We start from the raw sequence: 21,106 nt of genomic DNA on the forward strand, positions 1-21,106 counted from the left end.
TTTTGAGACGGAGTTTCTCTCTTGTTGCCTAGACTGGAGTGCAATGGCACGATCTTGGCTCACCGCACCCTCCTCCTCCTAGGTTCAAGCGATTCTCCTGCCTCAGCCTCCTCAGTAGCTGGGACTACAGGCATGCACCACCATGACCAGCTAATTTTGTATTTTTAGTAGAGATGAGATTTCTCCATGTTGGTCAGGCTAGTCTCGAACTCCCAGCCTCAGGTGATCTGCCCACCTCGGCCTCCTGAGGTGGGATTACAGGCATGAGCCACCACACCTGACCTTAATTTCTTTTAGATAATGAGATTTTATGTGGTTGAGATTTTATGTCATTGCAGACTTAGCCGTATGCACTTCATGGTACATTATTCCAACGTTTGGTTGGAATGTGAATGAACCAACACCTACCTGAGGTACTTCCAGGTGAAATCTTGATTCTTGAATATATAAAGTTACTCCTGGTTGCCAGTGTGATATAAATAGTTTAGAAAACTCTAGGGGTTCTGTGTCTGGAACCAACACTCTATAGTTCTAATGATACACAATGTAAGCAATGCCCTTGCAAGAGAATATCAGGCCGGGTGCGGTGGCTCACACCTGTAATCCCAGCACATTGGGAGGCTGAGGCTGGTGGATCATTTGAGGTCAGGAGTTCAACACCAGCCTGACCAACATGGTGAAACCCCATCTCTACTAAAACTACAAAAAAAAAAAAAAAAAAAAAAATTAGCCAGGTGTGGTGGCACATGCCTGTAATCCCATCTACTAGGAAGGCTGAAGCAGGAGAATCCCTTGAACCTGGGAGGTGGAGGTTGCAATGAGCCGAGACTGTGCCATTATATTCCAGCCTAGGCAACAGAGTAGGGGGGAAAGAAAAAAGAAGAAAAGAAAATATCATTAGGATCCAATATATATTTCCTTTTGGTTTTTCCTGGGACTTAACGATTCTATAAGTAAGTTAATAAACTTTTCAACAAGAGGAATCACATCTTTGACCAGACATTAACCTCTCTCCCTTCTTTGTTGATTCTCTGCACGTATAAGCAACACTTTTGAGTGATCTAAGGCCTGTAATACAGAGTTCTGGGGGAAAGGAAGTTGCTAGTTCATTGCAGCCTCATAAAACACAGAAGAAAGAGAACAAGAAGTAGGAAGATGAGTATGATCTTCTTAAATTTTAGACAAGACCACTAGCTTATAGAGGAAGAGAGAATTTGAAGTAGTACCTTGGTCGGTTGGTCATAATTTGATGGAATTTAGATGGAAAGAACAGTGCACAGTGATGGTTTTGGTACTGACCTACCATATACCTGAGTAATGGGGGACTAGTAGCAGATGAGCCTCAGCACTCTCACAGCAATGGCTCCCCTTCTAGACATACTTCCCAAATCCACTTCAGAATGACTCCCTGAGCAGTTTGGCCTAGCTTTACCCCTCTACTTGGAGCTTTCAGCATTATTTTGTATGTATAGTTGTATTTTATTGTTCCTACTGGTAGAGTGCTTTGTAAGTAGTTTCTTCAATTATTTCATGTATGATATGGAAAACTGCTTCTCAACTATGTCACATGCTATTTGAGACCCCGACTGTAGGCTGACAGCTTATTTGTTAACTCCTTTATTTTTAGCTCATATCAGATGATTAGCAAACGCCATGTAGCTGATTGAAACTTCACTCCAACTACCCAGAATAATTATCCTTGAGCCAGGCCAGTTTTATATGTTCATCATGTATTTGGAAATCTTGCTAAATATTCTTATTGGTTGTAAATTTAAAAAACCACAAGCAACACAAAACAAGAAACCAAACACAAAAGAAACAAGCCCTAAACCAAAAAGTTACTAATCATTTCACTCTCATGTTCTTTAACTTTCAGGGGCTTCCCATTTTCTATATGTCAAGGTCATTAGCATGACTCTGTAGTTTTTCCACAATCTGGCTCCACTTGACTTTCAAGCTTCTCTCTTACCGCCCTTTCCCTTTGATCTTGCAGGTGCATGACTGTTTACTGCTCTGTAACCTCTCATATAATACTCTCTGCCTGAAATGGCCTTACCTCTCCATTTTGTGAGAGCAAACCTTATTAACTGCAGCCATATGCTGCCACCTCCATGAAATTTTCCTGTATTTTCCCAGTTGGAATAATTCCATTGTGCACCTTTAACCTCCACTAGTAATACAAAAACCAAACTCTTCATATTTACATTTTACATTCTGGGGGCAGATAGTGGTAATGCAATATTAATAGAACTAATAATTAGAAGCTATTAGAGTTGGTTGCAGTGACACATTAGGGTTTAATGTCGTGAGTTTTGGAGTCAAACCAACCTAAGTCTTGAATTCTGGCTCAATCACTTTGCATCCTTGGGGCAGTTACTTAACATTTTGGAGCCTCAATTTCCCCCTCTTGAAAACAGAATTGCTTTGAGGATTAAATGAGGTTACCATCATAAAGGGTTTATCTTGATACCTGCCCCATGGTAATTACTCAGTAAGTTTAGCTACTATTATCACATAGTAGATGCTGAATTTGTGTTTGTTAATAAATCTATTCCCAACCCCTAGTTTATAGATGAAGAGATTGAAAGAGAAAGAGAAAGAGAATTGCTCAAGGTGATACCTTTAGTTTGGGGCGTATCTGTAACTAACAACTTCATATGCCAGTAACCATGTACAAAAATCAGTAGCAATTCTATACACCAATAACATTCTAGTTTAGGGCCAAATAAAAAAAAATGCCATTTACAATAGCCACAAAATAGGAATATATCTAACCATGGAAGTGAAATATTCTACAAGGCAAACTACAAAACACTGCTGAAAGAAATCAAGATGACTGAATAAATATAAAAATACTCCATGCTCATGGATTGGAATAATCAATACCATTAAAATGACCACACTGTCCAAAGCAAGTTTCAACTCCAATGCTATCCCTAGCAAAATATCAAGTCATTTTTCACAGAATCAGAAAAATATTCTAAAATTCATATGGAACCAAAAAGGAGTCTGAATACCCAAAGCAATCCTAGGCAAAAAGAACGAAGCCAGAGACATCACATTACCCAACTTCAAACTATACTAAAAGGCTACAGTAACCAAGCAGCATGGTACTGGTACAAAAACAGACACAAAGACAAATAGAACAGAATAGAAAACCCAGAAATGGACCTATACACCTACAACGATCTGATCTTCAACAAAATTGACAAAAATAAGCAATAAGGAAAGGACTCTCTATCTAATAAATGGTGCCAAGGTAACAGCTAGCCCTATGCAAAAGAATGAAATTAGACTCCTACTTCTCACCTTTTGCAAAAATTAACTCAAGATAGATTAAATATTTAAATGTAAAACTTCAAACTATAAAATCCTAGAAGAAAACCTAGGAAATACCCTTCTCCACATTGGCTTTGGCAAATAATTTATGGCTAGGTTCCAGAGAGCAGTTGCCACAAAACTAAAAATACGCAAGCGGGACCTAATTAAAGAGTTTCTGTACAGCAAAAGAAATTACCAACAGAGTAAACATGCTACAGAATGTGAGAAAATATTTGCAAACTATGCATCTGACAAAGATCTAATTTCCAGAATCTACAAATAACTTAAATCAGCAAGCAAAAAACAAATATTTTAATTGAAAATGGGCTAAGGACATGAACAGACGCTTATCAAAAGAAGACATACAAGCGGCCAATAAACATATGAAAGAAATGCTCAACGTTCACTAATCATTAGAGAAATGGAAATCCAAACCACAGTGACATACCATTTCACAGTCATCAGAAGGCTATTAAAAAGCCAAAACATGACAGATGCTGGTGAAGTTGTGGAGAAAAGAGAATGCTTATACGCTGCTAGTGGGAATGTAAATTAGTTCAGCTACTGTGGAAAGCAGTTTGGAGATTTCTCAGAGAACTTAAAACAAAACTATTATTCAACCCAGCAATCCTACTGGGTAATCCAAACATAAAATTCCTTTTATCAAAAAGATTACATGCACTTGTATGTTCATTGCAGCCCTATTGACAATAGCAATGGAATCAACCTAGGTGCCCATCAACAGTGGGATTGTATAAAGAAAACATGGTACATATACACCATGAAATACTACACGTCCATAAAAAGAATGAAATCATGTTCTTTGTAGCAACATGGATGCAGTTGGAGGCCATTATCCTAAATAAATTAACACGAGAACAAAAAACGAAATACTGCATATTCTCAATTTTAAGTGGACGCTAAACATTGAATATACATAGACATAAAGGTAGCAACAATAAACACTCGGGACAACTAGATGGGAGAGGGAAGCATGGGCTAAAATTTCACCTGTTACGTACTATGTTTACCACCTGGGTGATGGGACCATCGGTGTCCCAAACATCGGCATTATGCAATACACCCGTGTAACAACCCTGCACGTGTACCTCCTGAGTCCAAAACAGAAAGAACAACAACAAAATGCCTCTTCTACTCTAATGTAAAATCTATGAAGTGAAGAATTTTAAAAACTTAAAATATTTAATATAATACAAGTCATATGTGTTATATATACTTAAATAGTCATATTCAACTTAGTGTGCTTATTCATTATTGCCTGCTTCATCCCTATTGAATGTAATCTTGACAAGAATTTCTATCTTTTTGTCTGTTTAGTTCATCAATGTATCCTCAGTGCCTATATGCGGAGTGAACAATTCAGAGTAATCAAGGACAACTCCAGCATTCCTAGTCTGAAAACTGGAAGGTTGAATTTTCTGTTTATAGGCAACAAGGAGGAGCGAAGAGAGAAAGAGAGAGGAGAGAAGAGCTGCAGCCCTTTGGGCAGCCCAGACTTGGGAGCTCCTGGAGCTAGGGCTGTGATTTGCCCTTTGCAGCCCTGCGGTTCCTGGAGTCTCCAAGTTTCCAGGCACCAATGAATTCCGTGGTGCCAGCTGCGGCTTGGTGCAGCTGCAGCCTTGCAGTGAGCCAGCACCCGTGCCAGCACCTGAAGCTGCCCACCCCGCTGTAGCAGCCAGCAAGCCTGACTGTGTGCAGTGGCCAGACCCCATGCTCACTCCCTCACACATCTCTCACCGCTTCACTCTTGTCTCTTTGGAAGCATGGGATCCAGGCCAGTTGTGTGAACTGAGCGCAGCCTGCCAGGAGGAGTGGGCCCAGTGGACCTGAGCAAAACTCATGCAAAGGTGCCACGGCCACAGAGGTTTCTGGAGAGAAGAGCAACATCCCCAAGGATCCCATAACAGTATCAATATTTTTCAGTCAGGAGGAAATTGCCTACTTCTTGTTGAGCAGTGTTGCTAAGGGTGTATTTAGGAGTTGTATTAGTTTCTAGGGCTGCTGCAATACATTACTACAAACCGGTGGCTTCAAATAACAGCAATGTATCCTTTCACAGTTTTGCCGGCCAGAGTCCAAAAGCGAGGTGTTAGTAGGGCTGTGCCCCTTTAAAGGCTTTAGGGAAGAGCCCTTCTTTGCCTCTTCCAACTTCTGGTGGCTGCTGGAAGTCCTTGGCTTCCTTGATTGGTGGCCACATCATTCCAATCTCTGCTGCTCCAAATCTCACATCACCTTCTCTTCTGTCTGTTATGAGGATACTTGTCATTAAATTTAGGGCCCACCTGAGTAATCCGGGATGATCTAATTTCAAGATCTTTGACTTAATTACATGTGCAAAAACCCTTTTTCACAGCTTCCATGGATTTGGACATGGACATTTTTAAGTGGGGGGCCATTATTTGACCCACTACGAGAGTTCAGAGCCTTCTTGAGAAATACCAGCCCTTACCCACTGACATGAGTCTATTCATGCTGGGAGTGGTAAAAGATACCAGGACCTGAATGCCTTTGTTCCCATCTTTAACAGACACCACCCAAATTCACTGATGGAGCAAGTGAATTTAGCACATGAATAAATTTAATCTTCACATATATGTTGCTGGGTGCTAGAATTTAAAACATTGTTTTCAGTGCCCCCATTCTGAAACGTATGTAACTGGGATGTAAGTCTCCTCACCACCCTGGCCAAAGCCCTGCCTATTCACTGAACCCCCCTCTGTTTTGTGCTGTGGGTGGGAGGAGGGCGTTACTTATTGACCCCCTGTCCTCAATAACCTGCGTAACTGGAGACAGAGGAATCCAGCACCTCCATCCCTAAACCATCATGTTGGAAACTCCTTACTGAAGAAAGTCATTCCCAGTTGTGTCTTCCAAATAGTGCAATTTCATTTGTGTGTTAGGACAGCAACTCTACTAGAAACTATTTCACATCAATAGAAACATCATTACAACACAAGATCAATATTTCTGATTTTCATGCTTAGTGTTATTTTTTGAGAAAGACCAGAAATTGTCATTTATATAGAGATATGTTCTATTCTGATAATCAGAAAGAACAGATAATGACTTTGGAGAACATCAAGATTAAGGTTCCTAGGGTAAACATTTATCCCTTAGTCAATATAATACTAAAGCCACTAGTACATTTTACCTGAAATAAAAAAGAAGCCATTTTTTTGGTCAACAAGTAATATAGGAAGTCCTATATCTGTTGCATTTATTTTTTAAACTTCTTTTTAAATATAAGAATACAGTACATATGTGGAAAAGTATGCAATTCATAGGTGCACAGCCTAGTCAATTATCACAAAGTAAACACATCTGTTTAATCACCATCCAGGTCAAGAAAAATACCATTGCCCACCTCACTGTCTTCAGCAAAGACCCTTGAGCCCCTTCTCTATCACTACCTTGTCCTTCTCACCAAAAGTAGCCACTATCTTGATTGCTAAAAGGATTAATTTTGTCTGCTTTATAATTTTATATTAAATATATTCTTTAAGCTTTTAAAAATCAAAATATCTGGAAACCACTCCTTTCATGATATTTCATCTCAGAGGTAGAGTAATTATTTCTTTGTAGGTAACTCTCTGTCGGAAAGATGAATAGCTTACCCCATAAATTATTAGCATAAAAACTTATTTATAATTTACATGAGAAGTCAGTATGAAGAGTAACATTATGACCTTGTGATCTAACACACTCACACAAATGGAATTATTAAAAATAAAGATAAATGAACAGTGGAATTTTCTATTTGTAATTTACCTGCTTTTGTCCTTCTCTCTTGATAGTAAGGTGACTTTAGCCTTTGGGACACAGTAACATTCTCTTGAGTATTTTTCTCTCTACCTGCTTGGTCTCTTGTTCATATGCAATTTTTCTCAACAAAAAGTGTTATTGTTTAGTAGTTAAAAAAAGAAATGACTTCAAAGTCAACAATATGTAGAAAGGCTTATATTGAGTAGCATATTTCAAAAATTATGACTGACCTCAATTCTTATTAACACATATAAGCATTGTATTTACTCAATTCCAAGGAGAAATCAGGCATAAGATGCAATGACAAAGGAAAAGGAAAGACTACATTGTATATGCAATCAGGTGTAAGGTACAATCCAGTTTCAGAAATGTTGAAATGTGAAGGGAAAAGTGCATCTTAGGATTTAGGAATAGTGCCATTTGCTGATGATATCAGCAGCGATATGGTCCACAGATGGCTTGATGTTATTATAATTTCCTCTAAAAATACAAAAAATAAAAATAAAAACATTCAGGAAGTCATTTAGAAATTTACATTGATGTCCATCAGCTGTCCCTGGAAGTAGGAACAAGTTACCCTTTAGAGGTAATGGGGACATTTGTGCGTCATGTCATTTTAGGAGTTCTACACAGCCCCACTTTCCCTCAAATGTTTACCCTATTGTCTATCATTCCTTTTTACTGTCTTAAAAATCCCATCAAAACAAAAGAAATAAAAGGTAACTATGTGAGATGATGAATATGTTAATTTGCTTCACTACAGTTACCTTTTTACTATCTATATCCATCTTATAACATCATGTTGCTGTATACCTTAAAAATACACAGTGAAATTTATTTTTTAAAAAATAATCCCATCTTTTTTTTTTTGATGGAGTCTCACTCTGTCACCCAGGCTGGAGTGCAGTGGAGCAATCTCCACTCACTGCAAACTCCGCCTCCTGGGTTCAAGCAAAGGACCATCTTTTGAATCAGTCCTTTGAACACTAGTTGTACAAGATGTCTGGAAAAGGAAACTGGTTCCTGAATTTCTCCTCTAGCTTTCTCTTACTTCATTTGCATGGCTTAATTGTATATGTTAGCTAATTGTCACTATTAAAAGCACAGATCCTGACCTTAAGGGAATGAAGTTCAGGACAGATATCTTTTAATTTCCCAAATGCAATCTCAGTTTACTGAGAATAGAAAACTCCCTCCAAGGCCTGACAATGCTTGATTAACACAGAGGGAGTTTCCCAAGAGTGTAGAAGAGGAAGCCTAACAGGCTAAGTAAGCTATTTCTTCACCTTGTATGTTTAAGTTAGAGTACTACCTCTTTTGTGTGAACTTTAAGGAGTGGTCAGTAAATGCCACTCATTTCAAATTGTTTCGCTTTGGCTTGCTGGAAAGTAGATGTATTTAGAGCAACGTCATTTGGTATATTTGTTTAAATTTGGTATATTTATAGAAATATACCAAACTTTCTTAATATTTTCTTTAAATTAAGCTTACTTTTTGAAATGTTATTTATTTTAAAGTAAGATTTTCATATAAGTTCTCTAAATAGAATACCACTATCAGTTCCCAAAAATAGAAGATAAACCCATTTCCCACTTTGGGAAATCGCTTAGAAGAATGAATTTGGAATTTGGAATCAGAAGACCAGAGTAGTCATCTCAGCTCTGCAACTTCTGTGTTTTCTGATTTTGGGAAAATCACTTGTCTTCTCTGAGTCCCAGTCTCTTCATCCAAAAAGAAAAAAAAATAGGTGACGGGATAACAACAATGTCTTCTTTCTTTCTCAAATTACATTAGATAAATCAAGCTGCAAAGGGAAATATGTGGTTCTTTTTATTTTTAAGCTTAAAGTCCAAGCAGTTATGACAAATGGGTTTCACCTCGAGTACAAATGCCCATTCATTCTTAGTGGTTCCTGGACCCCTTTATTGCCAAGGGTTGTGATGAACTGCCCCAAGCAAGGGAGGAAGAAGGCTGCTACTACATATTTGACACTACTTAACTCCTGCCACCTCTTTACCAAGCCCTCTTAGCTCACCAGAATCTGCATCTTAGAAGCCACCTCCTATTCAGCATGAACTTTCTTTTTATAAGAGCCCCCAAAGGTCACCTCAAGTAAATCACATTCATGAAATCTCTTTTCAGCCTAAAACTGTCTCCTAAAATGAAGCCCTCCCAGGTCCTTCTAATTCTATCACCACTTTCTCACTCCTCCAAAATAAACTGCTTTTCAGTCCAAGGAATTCTTTAGAGAGAGAAGAAACAAGGATCTGCCTGTGTAATTGGGGCTGTTGTTCTATCACTTTCTTTGCTTTGTTATGTGTCACAAAGGCTTAGCAGGTACCCTCCAGAGGAGGCTGGGGTGGAGGAAAAATGTGTGAGGCCTGTGGTCTAGTTAGTGTTGAAGTCTTCATAGCAGCTTGCTTAATGCTAATTTCCTAGTCTTTGCAAATAGATCCTGCAGTGGAAAGTGCTACCAATAGTGACATAGTAGAAAAGCCATGGGCCATAAAAAACTATTTATGACACTTCCCCATTTTTCCAGCTCACACTCTGGAATGAACCACTAAACAAGTAATTAATACACACACAAAAAAATATCCTTTTGGGGTTTAAGGCTCTGTCTTAGTAGGAGAAGAATACTGTGGAAGGAAACTTGACAGAGAATACTTTGGAGAACTTAAGTGATGTTTTGATGCCAACAGATTCTGAAAGCTGACATCAGCATTTCTAATATTTGTCCATTACTGTTTAATATGATAGGTTAAGTGTTGCTTCAGGGAGCTTGGAATTATTCACTTCCAAAAAGTGAGGAGGATGCTCATTATTTCTCTTATTACTTCTCTTTAGAATTTGCATTGCTTTTACCATCCACAAACTGTTCCTTGGTAATTTTTATTACTAACAAACCCATAACCCGATTGGTTTCTCTTGAAATAGAGGGTATTGTGAAGTCACTCAGGATACAGATATAGTGCTGATGGGATCAATTAAAACGAATTGTAGCCCAGGGAAAGGTGCTTTGTGAAGCATTACAATGTGACGAAGATGAGTTTAGAAATAATCACTTACTTTATGACCACATTTCATAGTCTTGCTCACCCACATATTTGTGACAATCATATTCTGGACCAACATAAAGGGTGAGCTAGAGGAAGACAAACTTGCAAACATTACAATTTGAAAATAATTGATGTTTATTAACAAGCACATCACCATTTCAAAGCACTTTCAAGAAAAAGCATTTTCTTTCCTAGGCAACTAAAGAGGGCTGTTAATTCAGATGGAATTATCTGAAAGCTTTTCCATATCGCCTACTTACTTTATTTTCTTTTACTCCCCTCCCCAATATAAATCATAGCACCTCTGGGTGATAACATTTGAAAATGACAAAAAGAACCCAGACGTTGACCTAAAGGCCAAGGTTAATTGGATGTGCGTGAGACAGTGCTGTAACTTCTTATTGAATTGGGTGGCTGAGCTGCATGGTTCTTGTGGTATTATTTCAGGATCTGAATTTAGTGATTATATAAGAAACTTCTAATACGCTAAAGAGTTTAATAACCCATGTCTAAATTTCCCTTCCATAACTTCAGTTTTCATCCAGAATCTCTGTTACTCAGATCTTTTCAATGGCTTCTTTTCTGGCTGCTGAGGAACCCAGAAACTTCTGCCTGGCTTTAAAGGTTTACTTTGCTTGCATTCCTTCTCTCCTTTCTTACCCTTGTTTCTCAGGCTGCTCTCTGTAATATCCCTCAAACTGGATCTTTTCCTCCCTCCGTTCCTTCTCCCCTCACCTTCGTTTTATCAACCAATTCCCTATATTTGACTTTTCTTTCTCTCTCTCTGCCTCTCCAAGTCAGCAAAACCCAGTCAAGTTCCATTTCTTCCAGGGACCTGGATTAGTCTATTCTCTACCAAGCTGTCCTTCCTCTAAAATACCATTTTTAAAGCCATGTTACCCAGTAGAAATAAAATGCAAACCACATAAGTAAGTTTATGTTGTACTGTAAAAACAGGTCAAATGAATTTCGACAATATAGTTTATTTAATCTAATCTATCATTTCCACCTGTAATAAACTTAAAGTTATTAATGAGATATTTCCATTTTTTTCTAAGTCCTAGAAATCTGGTTTATATTTTAGACTTAAAGCACATCTCAGTTTGGACAAGCCACATAGCAAGTGCCCAGCATGGCCAGAACTTACTACATTGAACAGTGTGTTCAGAGCCTGTGCCACATTCTCTAGCTCTCAATCATGTACTTCCTTATTTCATAGCCTTCTATCAGACCAAATTGCAAGCAACTCCATAGAGTTGGCGGCCCCATTTTACATTTCCTCTGTCTTCACATTTTATTCCTGTGTGTGTAGTAAGCTATTAGTAATTGCCTATTGATAAATTGGTAATATTAATTTTATCTGTGACCTCTTAAACACAGCATACTTATTCCTACTACAGTGTCCTAAGGCTTGACATTTCCCTCCTCTTCCCCATATTTATATTATGATTCAATAACCAAATCACCTCTGTTTTGTTAGATCTGAATCTCTGTGGGTATGTTGGATGAGATTATAAGAAATAGATGTGCATTATTTGCAGTTCTATTGCACTAGAGAGCAGCATTTTCACAGAATACTCATCATTCAGACAATTCAGGCAAAATAGGATTTATAGCTGAAATCAATGGGATAATTGCCTCCATTGTTCTTTTTTACTTTCCTAACAGAGACCTGGCCAACTGCTTGTAAGAGTCTCCTGGTCACAGAATCCAACTATGAAGCAGAGGCCCTTCAATTTGATTACAATGGCAAAGACACAGTTTTATAAACTGAAACTAAATCACTGGGATAGGAATAGCTTATAAAATTGCAGGGAGGGAAGGTCGTGAGGAAGAAAAGGAAACCTTAGAGAGTACAAGGACAGATAGGGGACCTGAAGTAGAGGACAAGATGAGGAGATTACTAAATTCTGTTGGGGGTGCTAAAATTGGGGGAGCATGAGAAACATACTATAACTGGGAACCTCAGTTTTAAAAATATAGTTTAACCACCCACTTTCCTTTCATCCCTTCATTCCTTTCCTCTCCAGACATTCCCCTCTGGCAATGCCTGCTTATTTAATTATGTTCTTGCTTGAGAAATTCCAGAGGGCAATGTTGAAACAAACCATGCATGGAGCCCTGAGTGCAGAATCCTCCTGCTTAGTGAGGAGTCACTAACAGTTAGTCCACCACCATTGGGCTGAATTCAGAATAATACCAACTAGACTTCCAGATGGGTGACTATCTGAGATAGCCATTGGAACAAGACACACAGACCCCACCCCCCGCACCCGTCCTGCATGCCTCCCATACCAAGTTTTCCTTTGAAAACTCTATGGTAAATTTTAAAATTTAAGATAGTCCTTGTGACTATAGTTCACAGTCTTCTTGGTTTGCTGCTTCTCCGATTAAAATTGTTTTTCCTCCCACCAACCTTCCTCCATATGTCTAGCTTTAGAGCAGCAAGCAGCTGAACCTGGGTTCAGTTACAATGCAGACCTTACCTATTCCACAATTTTATAAACAAAATGCTGAGGTGTACCATTTCAAGCCCTATTATCAATTTACTTTAAGGGAAAGGTCCCCAAAAGAGAATGATGGAGTTATAATTCTAGAACTCTGCCAATAAACAATAAAATTCCTTGATTTTTCTCATCATATAAATTGTCAAAGTTACAAATGTTATCTCCATACCGTATAATGTTTTAAGACATCTCACAGTCTTTATTGAGAATCTGTCAATTGGTTCTTATTAAACAAATAACTCATTTATTTAATTTTAAAGTCTTGTTTCTGTTTCTTATCAGTAACATCAATCTTAGCTCCCCATTAACTTTCTTCTCGTGTAATAACAAATATATCTGCCACTGAATGGAATTGCTTAACTTGGCTTAATTTTACATTTTAACATTCTCCACATTTTAAACTTTTGGTGCCTTCACGTGCTGGTGGAATTTTGACAGAAGAATCTTATGATCACATCCAATTTAATAAAAACAAAGGCATAAATGAGGACTCACAGTGGCTTCTGTGATGAAGGGCTTGAGAATTTACTGTGGCTTAGCTGTGAACATTCTCTTAGATTTCTGCTGCTGATATTTTTTTCATTCAGGACTTACACATGTTGCCCATGCTCTGGCCAATTTTTTAGTCAAAAACACAGGCCTCAACATGTTCATGCTGACTACTGAGAGGCTTGGGAGATCTCAGTCTCAATACATATTTGTCACTTGTTAGCTGATGCCTGGCACTCTAAAACAAAAGCATCCCTCCTTTCCCTCACATATATTGTCAATGGAAATGGAAATGTTTACAGATGGAAGATTTTGCTTCTTAGTAATTTATGGCTGTGTTTGGTAAAGTGTATGTAGTTTGCAGACTGAGCCAATCCATAATGCTTACTTTTTTCTATCTTATGTTTGCTTTTATTTTATTTATTGAGATTTAATTTTAAATTTCTTACAGTTAATAATAAAAAATTGGAATTTGTATTTTGAATGTCTGTGATTTTAAAATTTCATTTTCTAGAAATTAATTATTGCATTTTACAAAAGTACTGGCCTTCAATGGGTCTGTTGTCACAGATAGTTTGAGAAACACTAATTATATTCCTTGCTGTGTGGAGTAGGCAAGGGATACCCCCGACCTTCAACCTTAGAATAGATTTTGATAGGAGAAAGGAAACACAGAGCCCCAGAGGAAATAAAATAGGGGGAACAGTGGTTTCAGTGAAAAACATTGCTGCCCTTGTTAATTTGCTCAAGGCTAGTCCCTGCACCTGTTCACAAACCTACCTTTCTACAAGTTTTATTGAATACATTCTATGTATTGTTCTTGGTGCCGAAAGGTATAGCCTTTATTTTCTTCTTGTTAAAGCTTTAGTCCAGTGGTTCTCAGATTTGCCTGCTGTATATCAGAATAACTTGGGAAGCCTTGTTAAAGACTGCAGATTCCAGAGTTCCATCTGAAAACCCACTGAATAAATATCTATGTGAATGGCGTCTTTAAAGTTATGTTTTCTAAAGGTTTTGCGTGATTTTGATGTCTAGCTTGGTTTGGGTAGCACTGCTTTAGCCCTTGGTCACCTTTGTCTTGAAATGAGGTAACTCAGAATTAGCAATGATTGGAATTTGGAATATAAAAATGTAATAAACTCAATAATCATGTATTAAACACTCCACTTTTCCACATGATAGATACAAAGAAGTTGTAGTAGTGAGGGTAACTAATGCTGGATACTATAAACACAATACTCTCACCTTAATGGCCCCATGTAATATATCTTTGTATCTTGTTCCCACAGGGTCCTGTGCATATTTTCCTGGTCAAGCTGTTTCCCTGGTGAACTCTTCTCAAAACAGTAAATCAGAAATCCAGGTTCTTTCAGTTTGGAACCCCACCATCCTTATTACATGGCCTCCAGTTTGTCCATGAAAGAGAAAAGAGGATCACATCGAGGGGTTTTTAAATACCTTCTGCTCACATTGCCTGTCTAAAAGTAGTCACAGCACCTCAATTAGATGAAAGGGGACAAAGAAATCACCTCTTTCCGAGTGTCTGGGAAGGAAAAGAAGTGGTTTGGTGAATACATAGTGTTTTCTCTGCCACAGATATGTAAAATGTAATTTCTGTTAATCTTTTAAGCAGCCTCATTTTCCCCAAAGTAGTGGTGAATAAGACCACTGAAGAGACACACTTTAAGCAAGTATGAGTTTATTACAGTAGATTCTATGAAGATATTTGAAAGGGTGTTTGTTCTCTCCCTCTTTGCCATTCTAAACATTATATGGTGATGGAGACCACTTGATTTTGTCTTATACATTATATCATCAGTACCTCTAAGAATGGGTGTATATTGGCCATCCCCTATGAAGTCCCCAAATACTACTGTTGCCATTTTACATTCCAGATATTTTCAAGGCAAATTATCTTCTGGTCTATCTCATACAATCTTTGATAGACAAAAATTCCTTAATACACAAAAGGACAAGCAGTATTATTAGAGAAAACAGAGATTCTAACTCGCTAAAATCTGACTAAATCTTTTCTAAAATAAAATTCTCAAATCTTAACTCATGAATTTTGCAGTCTCTTTGGGAGATGAATCATCCACTTTTGAAATATTAAGAGTGTAATATTACATATAATAAAATACTAGTAGCAAATGTAGGGAAATTATATGTAGTAACTGTTAAGACTTTAGGATCACAGGATAGTATAGAGAAGACAGAAGTCTGTCTGTCTTGAATAACCTTTAAAGATTTTATTTACTTTCATGATACCTGATGACAGTGCAGGGGCAAGCTAGCTTTTTCTTAAGCTTGAACAAAAGTAACCTATGCAAAGCTTCTCCAAATGTTATCATATATTGTCTTCCCAGCCTTCTCAAAATTCTATCCTTTCTCCTTACCATTACATCCCATGTCCTGTAATAAGGTCTTCAGTAAAGTATGGCTGGAAGAGGCTAGGGATTCTTGTCTTTATGTTATACTTCATGATCTACAATACTGCCAGTATATTCATTAGAATTTGAATATCTTCCACTTTTTTAGTTTCCCAGATGCTCTATATTTTAAGAATAACATTTAAACTTAAGGATCCCAAGAGCCAAAAAACATGAGGAAGGGAGAGGGGCAGGACAAGAGTGCTTTGTCTTACAGCATGGTGCCCTGGAATTCAGTGTAAATATTAGACTTTTGCAAAGCTTCCTTAACATTAATTTTCCTCAGACTTGGATAGTATAAATTCACAGTAATGCTCCCTCATTTTTATTCTGAATGGTTCCTGGGAGTTATTCATTTACTTCTGGACCCCAAATTGGGATCCTCGCTGAATCCTACTGAAGGGTTCTGGCTGGAGCCCTTAATAGCTTCTAGTCATTAAAAAGTTGAGTAGGGCAGCCCCTCCCAAGGCCATCATCTCTTTTATAAATCTTGACTGCTAACTGACTGATCTTATTGATTCCCCATTTGAGTAGATACCACATAATTGGATTCTTCAACATGTTCTTTCATTAACCTTTTTGTTCGTTAATTTTTTTTTTTTGAGACAGAGTCTCACTTTGTTACCCAGGCTGGAGTGCAGTGGCGCAATCTCAGCTCACTACAAGCTCCGCCTCCTGGGTTCATGCCATTCTCCTGCCTCAACCTTCCGAGTAGCTGGGACTACAGGAGCCTGCCACCACACCCGGCTAATTTTTTGTATTTTTAGTAGAGATGGGGTTTCACCATATTAGCCAGGATGGTCTTGATCTCCTGACCTCGTGATCCACTTGCCTCGGCCTCCCAAAGTGCTGGGATTACAGGCGTGAGCCACCACACTGGGCTTGTCCATTAATATTCTTATCCAGCACCAGATGATCTGGATCTTCCATGGCTCTTCCAGGATGTGCTGTATTTTTTCCATAATTTATCAAGGTTGGTCTCTGGTCACTGCATGTGTGAGGACACTGAAAGGGAGATTGTTCTTCTGGATAGGCCTCATGTGAATTCAATTCTCTAGGATAGTGGTTGATAACTAAGTTTGAGGAGCTGGAACACACAATCCAGTCTTGTCGAATAAAAAGGAACTTAAAACTCAGTGGGGGTAGGTGATTTAAACAGTCACTCTACATGTTAAAAGTAGAATCCATAAAAGCTAGGCGAAGGTATGACCATTGAAAGGCATCTAAATCCAAAAGTAAATACAACAATTTTATTGGAGTAAGAGATTAGCCACTTCAAATTATTTTTTTCTTATTAGGTTTATGTGCTGAGTTTCTGAGCTGGATCCTTAGGAAATAACTCATCAGAAAAAAAGTTGTGTGTCCAAAATTGTTCACTGAACCATGATTCAAAAATAGCAACACTTTTTAAACAACCCAATGTTCAATAAGAGAGGAATGGTTAAACAATTGATAATGCACCTCAAGGACAGATTGATCATTTTCTTTTTTTTCTTTTTTTTTAAAAAAATCAACCAAAATTTATTTAATTAAGGATAAAATTACTTTTGCATTTGTCTACAACCACAGTAAATACAGTTCTTGGCATAAAGATACAGTCTTTATAATTTAAAGCCTCCCTACCTGCAAGATTACATATATAAAACTCCCATTATTGTTATATAATAGTGGATTAGTTAATAAAATTAAAGTAGCTATACTATCTAGAATAAAATAAAATGGAAATAATTTACTTATAAGATTCATATTTAAATCATCTTTATTTAGAAAACACTATCCTGAGAATTATAATTCCATTAAGCTTCAATGTGAGCAAAAGTGTAATCACTTAAGTAATAGCAATTACTTAACCTGAAGAAGAGATCAGTCAAAATTACTTTTGAAGAGAGCAAAAATATTGTCAGGTGTCTTGCTGTGGTTCTGGATGTTCTGTAGCAGGCTCATGTGAAGGCAGAATCAGCCCTGAAGGGAAGTCAGTTCTACCTTCAGAATGTGGGGGTTAGGGGGAAAATCCAGGTCTTGGGGGAAGGTAAGGAGGAAAACCCCTCGGTGTAGACATTTCTCATTGCAAATGGAGCATGTGATGGACCTGGGAAATTCCTTGGTGGAAAATAATCTCAAGAAGCTCCAAACATGGTTCCTGGAGGAGGTGGGGGGAGATGAGGTCCTCTTTTCATGAATGGGCCCCTTGTATTCCCTGGAAACAATGGACCTCTGATTGGAGCAAGAGGTGGAGGAAAAAAGCAAGGGCCAGTTGCTTCATTTTCAGCAGGGAGAGATGAATCAGACACATTTAAATTACCAAGATCATCTTTTGTATTATTTCTACTGGATTCCATTTCTGAAAGCATTGACCCATTCATTTCATCCAAAGAAGTCATATTAAAACTTGTGAGTTCTGCTGGTTCAGACAGTGTGCCAGAATTAGAATAAAATATGTCTTGCCTTTGAGGAGGAATAGCTGAATCAGGATATGATTGTCCTGGTGAAGGAGACATCATCCCACGGTCCTGTTCCCATGGAGGTGACAGAGACCTAGTGTCAAAAGAAGCCTTATGATGATTGGTTAACCTATCACATCTTGATTCTCTTCTTTCATTGATAATCTGATGGTCCAGAGGATTCCCTGGACCTCTTGAGCCTCTTCCTCCTCCCCCTGGAAGCAAAGATGAGAGTCTGAGTGGACCCTCCAACAAGGTTGGAGAATAGAGAAAAACTCTTGTTCTGAATGAAGGCCAACCCAATGTTGAGGGACCATACGGGGAATGCTCTCCACCAAATGCTGTAATTGGAACATCAAGGGCATAAGAATCTTTTTCTAAAAGTTCAAATTTAAACTCTGTTTCAGTTAATTTTTGTCTGTAGTGAGCATTTTCTTTCCTTAAATCATTGAGGTTTCTTTCAGCAGTCCAAGCTGCCAACCAATTATTACGTGCTTTTTTTTTTTTTTTTTTTTTTTTTTTTTGAGACGGAGTCTTGCTCTATCGCCCAGGCTGGAGTACAGTGGTGCGATCTCGGCTCACTGCAAGCTCTGACTCCCAGGGTCACACCATTCTCCTGTCTCAGCCTCCTGAGTAGCTGGGACTACAGGCGCCCACCACCACGCCTGGCTAATTTTTTGTATTTTTAGTAGAGACGGGGTTTCACCGTGTTAGCCAGGATGGTCTCGATCTCCTGACCTTGTGATCCGCCCGCCTCTGCCTCCCAAAGTGCTAGGATTATGGGCGTGAGCCACTGCGCCCGGCCTTATGTGCCTTTTTTATTGTGGGAAATAATCCATCCTTGATAAGGATGAATAGTTCTCTCCAATTCTTCTTCAAGATCTTTGGCTTGCTTTCTATAGATCCAGCTTTTCAGAACAGCTCTTCGCTTATATAGATCCAGCTCTTCAGTGGCATGGCTGATCTTTTCGTGCACTTTAGAAAGTTTCTCTTCCTTCTCTAACCGGTAATTTTCCTCTACTGCTAATTTCCTGTGGAGTTTCATTTCATTTTCTTGGTATAATTCAATCATTACTTTAGGTTTTTGTTGAAGCTTCTGATTCTCACTTTCAAAATGTGTGTTTTCTGACTGCAAAGATGCTTGTTCAGTCTGAAGATTTTTAATATGCTCTGTAAGCTCTTCCTTTGTTTTATCAACTTCAGATAACTGACTATAAATTTGGTTTCTTTCTCCTTCTAAGGTTTTTAAAGAAGTATTTAACTTAGCAGCATGAATCAGTTTCTTCAAAGCTCCTTTTGGAGGATTAACTAAGTAAGCACCATTTTCTGATTCACTGTTCATTTCTAATTCCAAGTTATCAACTTCTGCTATGTCTTCTCCAAGCACAGCAGCCTGATCTTTCATCTTTAGCAAGCGTTCAGAGTCTTGATGTGATTTTCTTTATCATTTAGAACTTGTTCTGTGTGTACTTTGGAGTCTTCAAATGTTATTTTCTGTTTATTAAGTTCACTCACTTGCTCTTTCCATGCCTCAGCTTCTTGCAAAAGCTGTTTCTGGTTTTCCTGAAGTTGAGAATTTTCATTCAAAGCATCTTTTACTACTATCTTCAGTCATTCTTCATTCATTTGAAATATGATGAAGTTCATTTTGGCTTCAGCTACTTGTGATTTGAGGGATTTTGACTCATCTTTTAGCGACTGTATCCTTTTGGAAATATCCACCATCAATTCACCTTGTTCAGAATGTTTAGATTTCTCTTACCTCTTTCTAGACGGAGTATTTCACCCTCAAGTTCAGAATTGGACCTGTTTAGCTTTTCACGGGTTGCCTCCAAACTTTGTGCTTCTGCTGCCTCCTTCTCAAAACTGGCATCCTTTAAAGATGACTCTACTTCATAGCCTTCATACTCTTTTCGAACAAGGCTACATTTTTCAAGTAGTTTACATTTTTCTTCAATTAGTCCAGAAAGCGTTACAGCAAGCTTTTTCTCTCTTCCCACATAAAGCCGACTCCTAACCGATCTAAAACTTCTCCACAAAAAAAAGAGAACAGCAAAAAATCCAACAACAGCTGCACATATCAACAACTCCCATGGAAAACCATAAGGATTAGAGTCTGGTCTCATACTTTCGGGCAGTGCTGCCACAACCCTGCCTAGCTCCTCCAGGACCAGCCCCAAATACGGCTGAGGGGTAGCCCCAGGCTCCTCCATAGCGCAAAGGCTTCTCTGGCAGTTGCCAAAGTAAACTTGGCCTGTCGGGGGCCACGATAAGCTGCAGAGAACACGCAGCCTTCAGTCTGAAACCCGAATCCGCAGGCAGCAAACAGAGCGGACCATTGCCAAGCCGCCTGTGGGGGGAGCTGGAACACGGGCAACCAAAGGTCTCACAGGCCCGCATTGCCCACCCTGGCCCCTCTGTTACTTCATATCCTGAGGCAGCACCTTTTATTATTATACTTTAAGTTCTGGGGTACATGTGCAGAATGTGCAGGTTTGTTACCTAGGTATACACATTGCATTGTGGTTTGCTGCACCCATCAACCCATCATCTACATGAGGTATTTCTTCTAATGCTATTCCTCCCCTATCCCCCAACCCCCCCACAGGCCCTGGAGTGTGATGTTCCCCTCCTTGTGTCCAAGTGTTCTCATTGTTCAACTCCCACTTATGAGTGAGAACATGTGGTGTTTGGTTTTCTGTTCTTGTGATATTTTGCTGAGAATGATGGTTTATTGATTTGTGTATGTTGAACCAGCCTTGCATCCCAGCGATGAAGCTGACTTGATCCTGGTGGATAAGCTTTTTGATGTGCTGCTGGATTCATTTTTGCATCGATGTTCATCAGAGATATTGGCCTGAAATTTTCTTCTTTTTGTTGTGTGTCTGCCAGGTTTTGGTATCAGGATGACGCTGGCCTCATACAATGAGTTAGGGAGGATTCCCTCTTTTTCTATTGAAATAGTTTCAGAAGGAATGGTACCACCTCCTCTTTGTACCTCTGATAGAATTTGGCTGTGAATCTGTCTGGTCCTGGACTTTTTTATTTTTTTGATAGGCTATTAATTACTGCCTCAA

At 38.6% G+C, this 21,106-nt stretch overlaps 1 pseudogene; it reads right to left on the reverse strand.

Moving 5' to 3' along the window:
• Positions 1–17,488: 17,488 nt before the first annotated feature.
• On the reverse strand, positions 17,489–20,253 carry LOC105523234 (annotated as a pseudogene).
• Between the last annotated feature and the right edge of the window lie 853 nt (positions 20,254–21,106).

The sequence above is a fragment of the Colobus angolensis genome, unplaced genomic scaffold (assembly GCF_000951035.1).
Source record: "Colobus angolensis palliatus isolate OR3802 unplaced genomic scaffold, Cang.pa_1.0 Scaffold455, whole genome shotgun sequence".
Taxonomy (NCBI): domain Eukaryota; kingdom Metazoa; phylum Chordata; class Mammalia; order Primates; family Cercopithecidae; genus Colobus; species Colobus angolensis.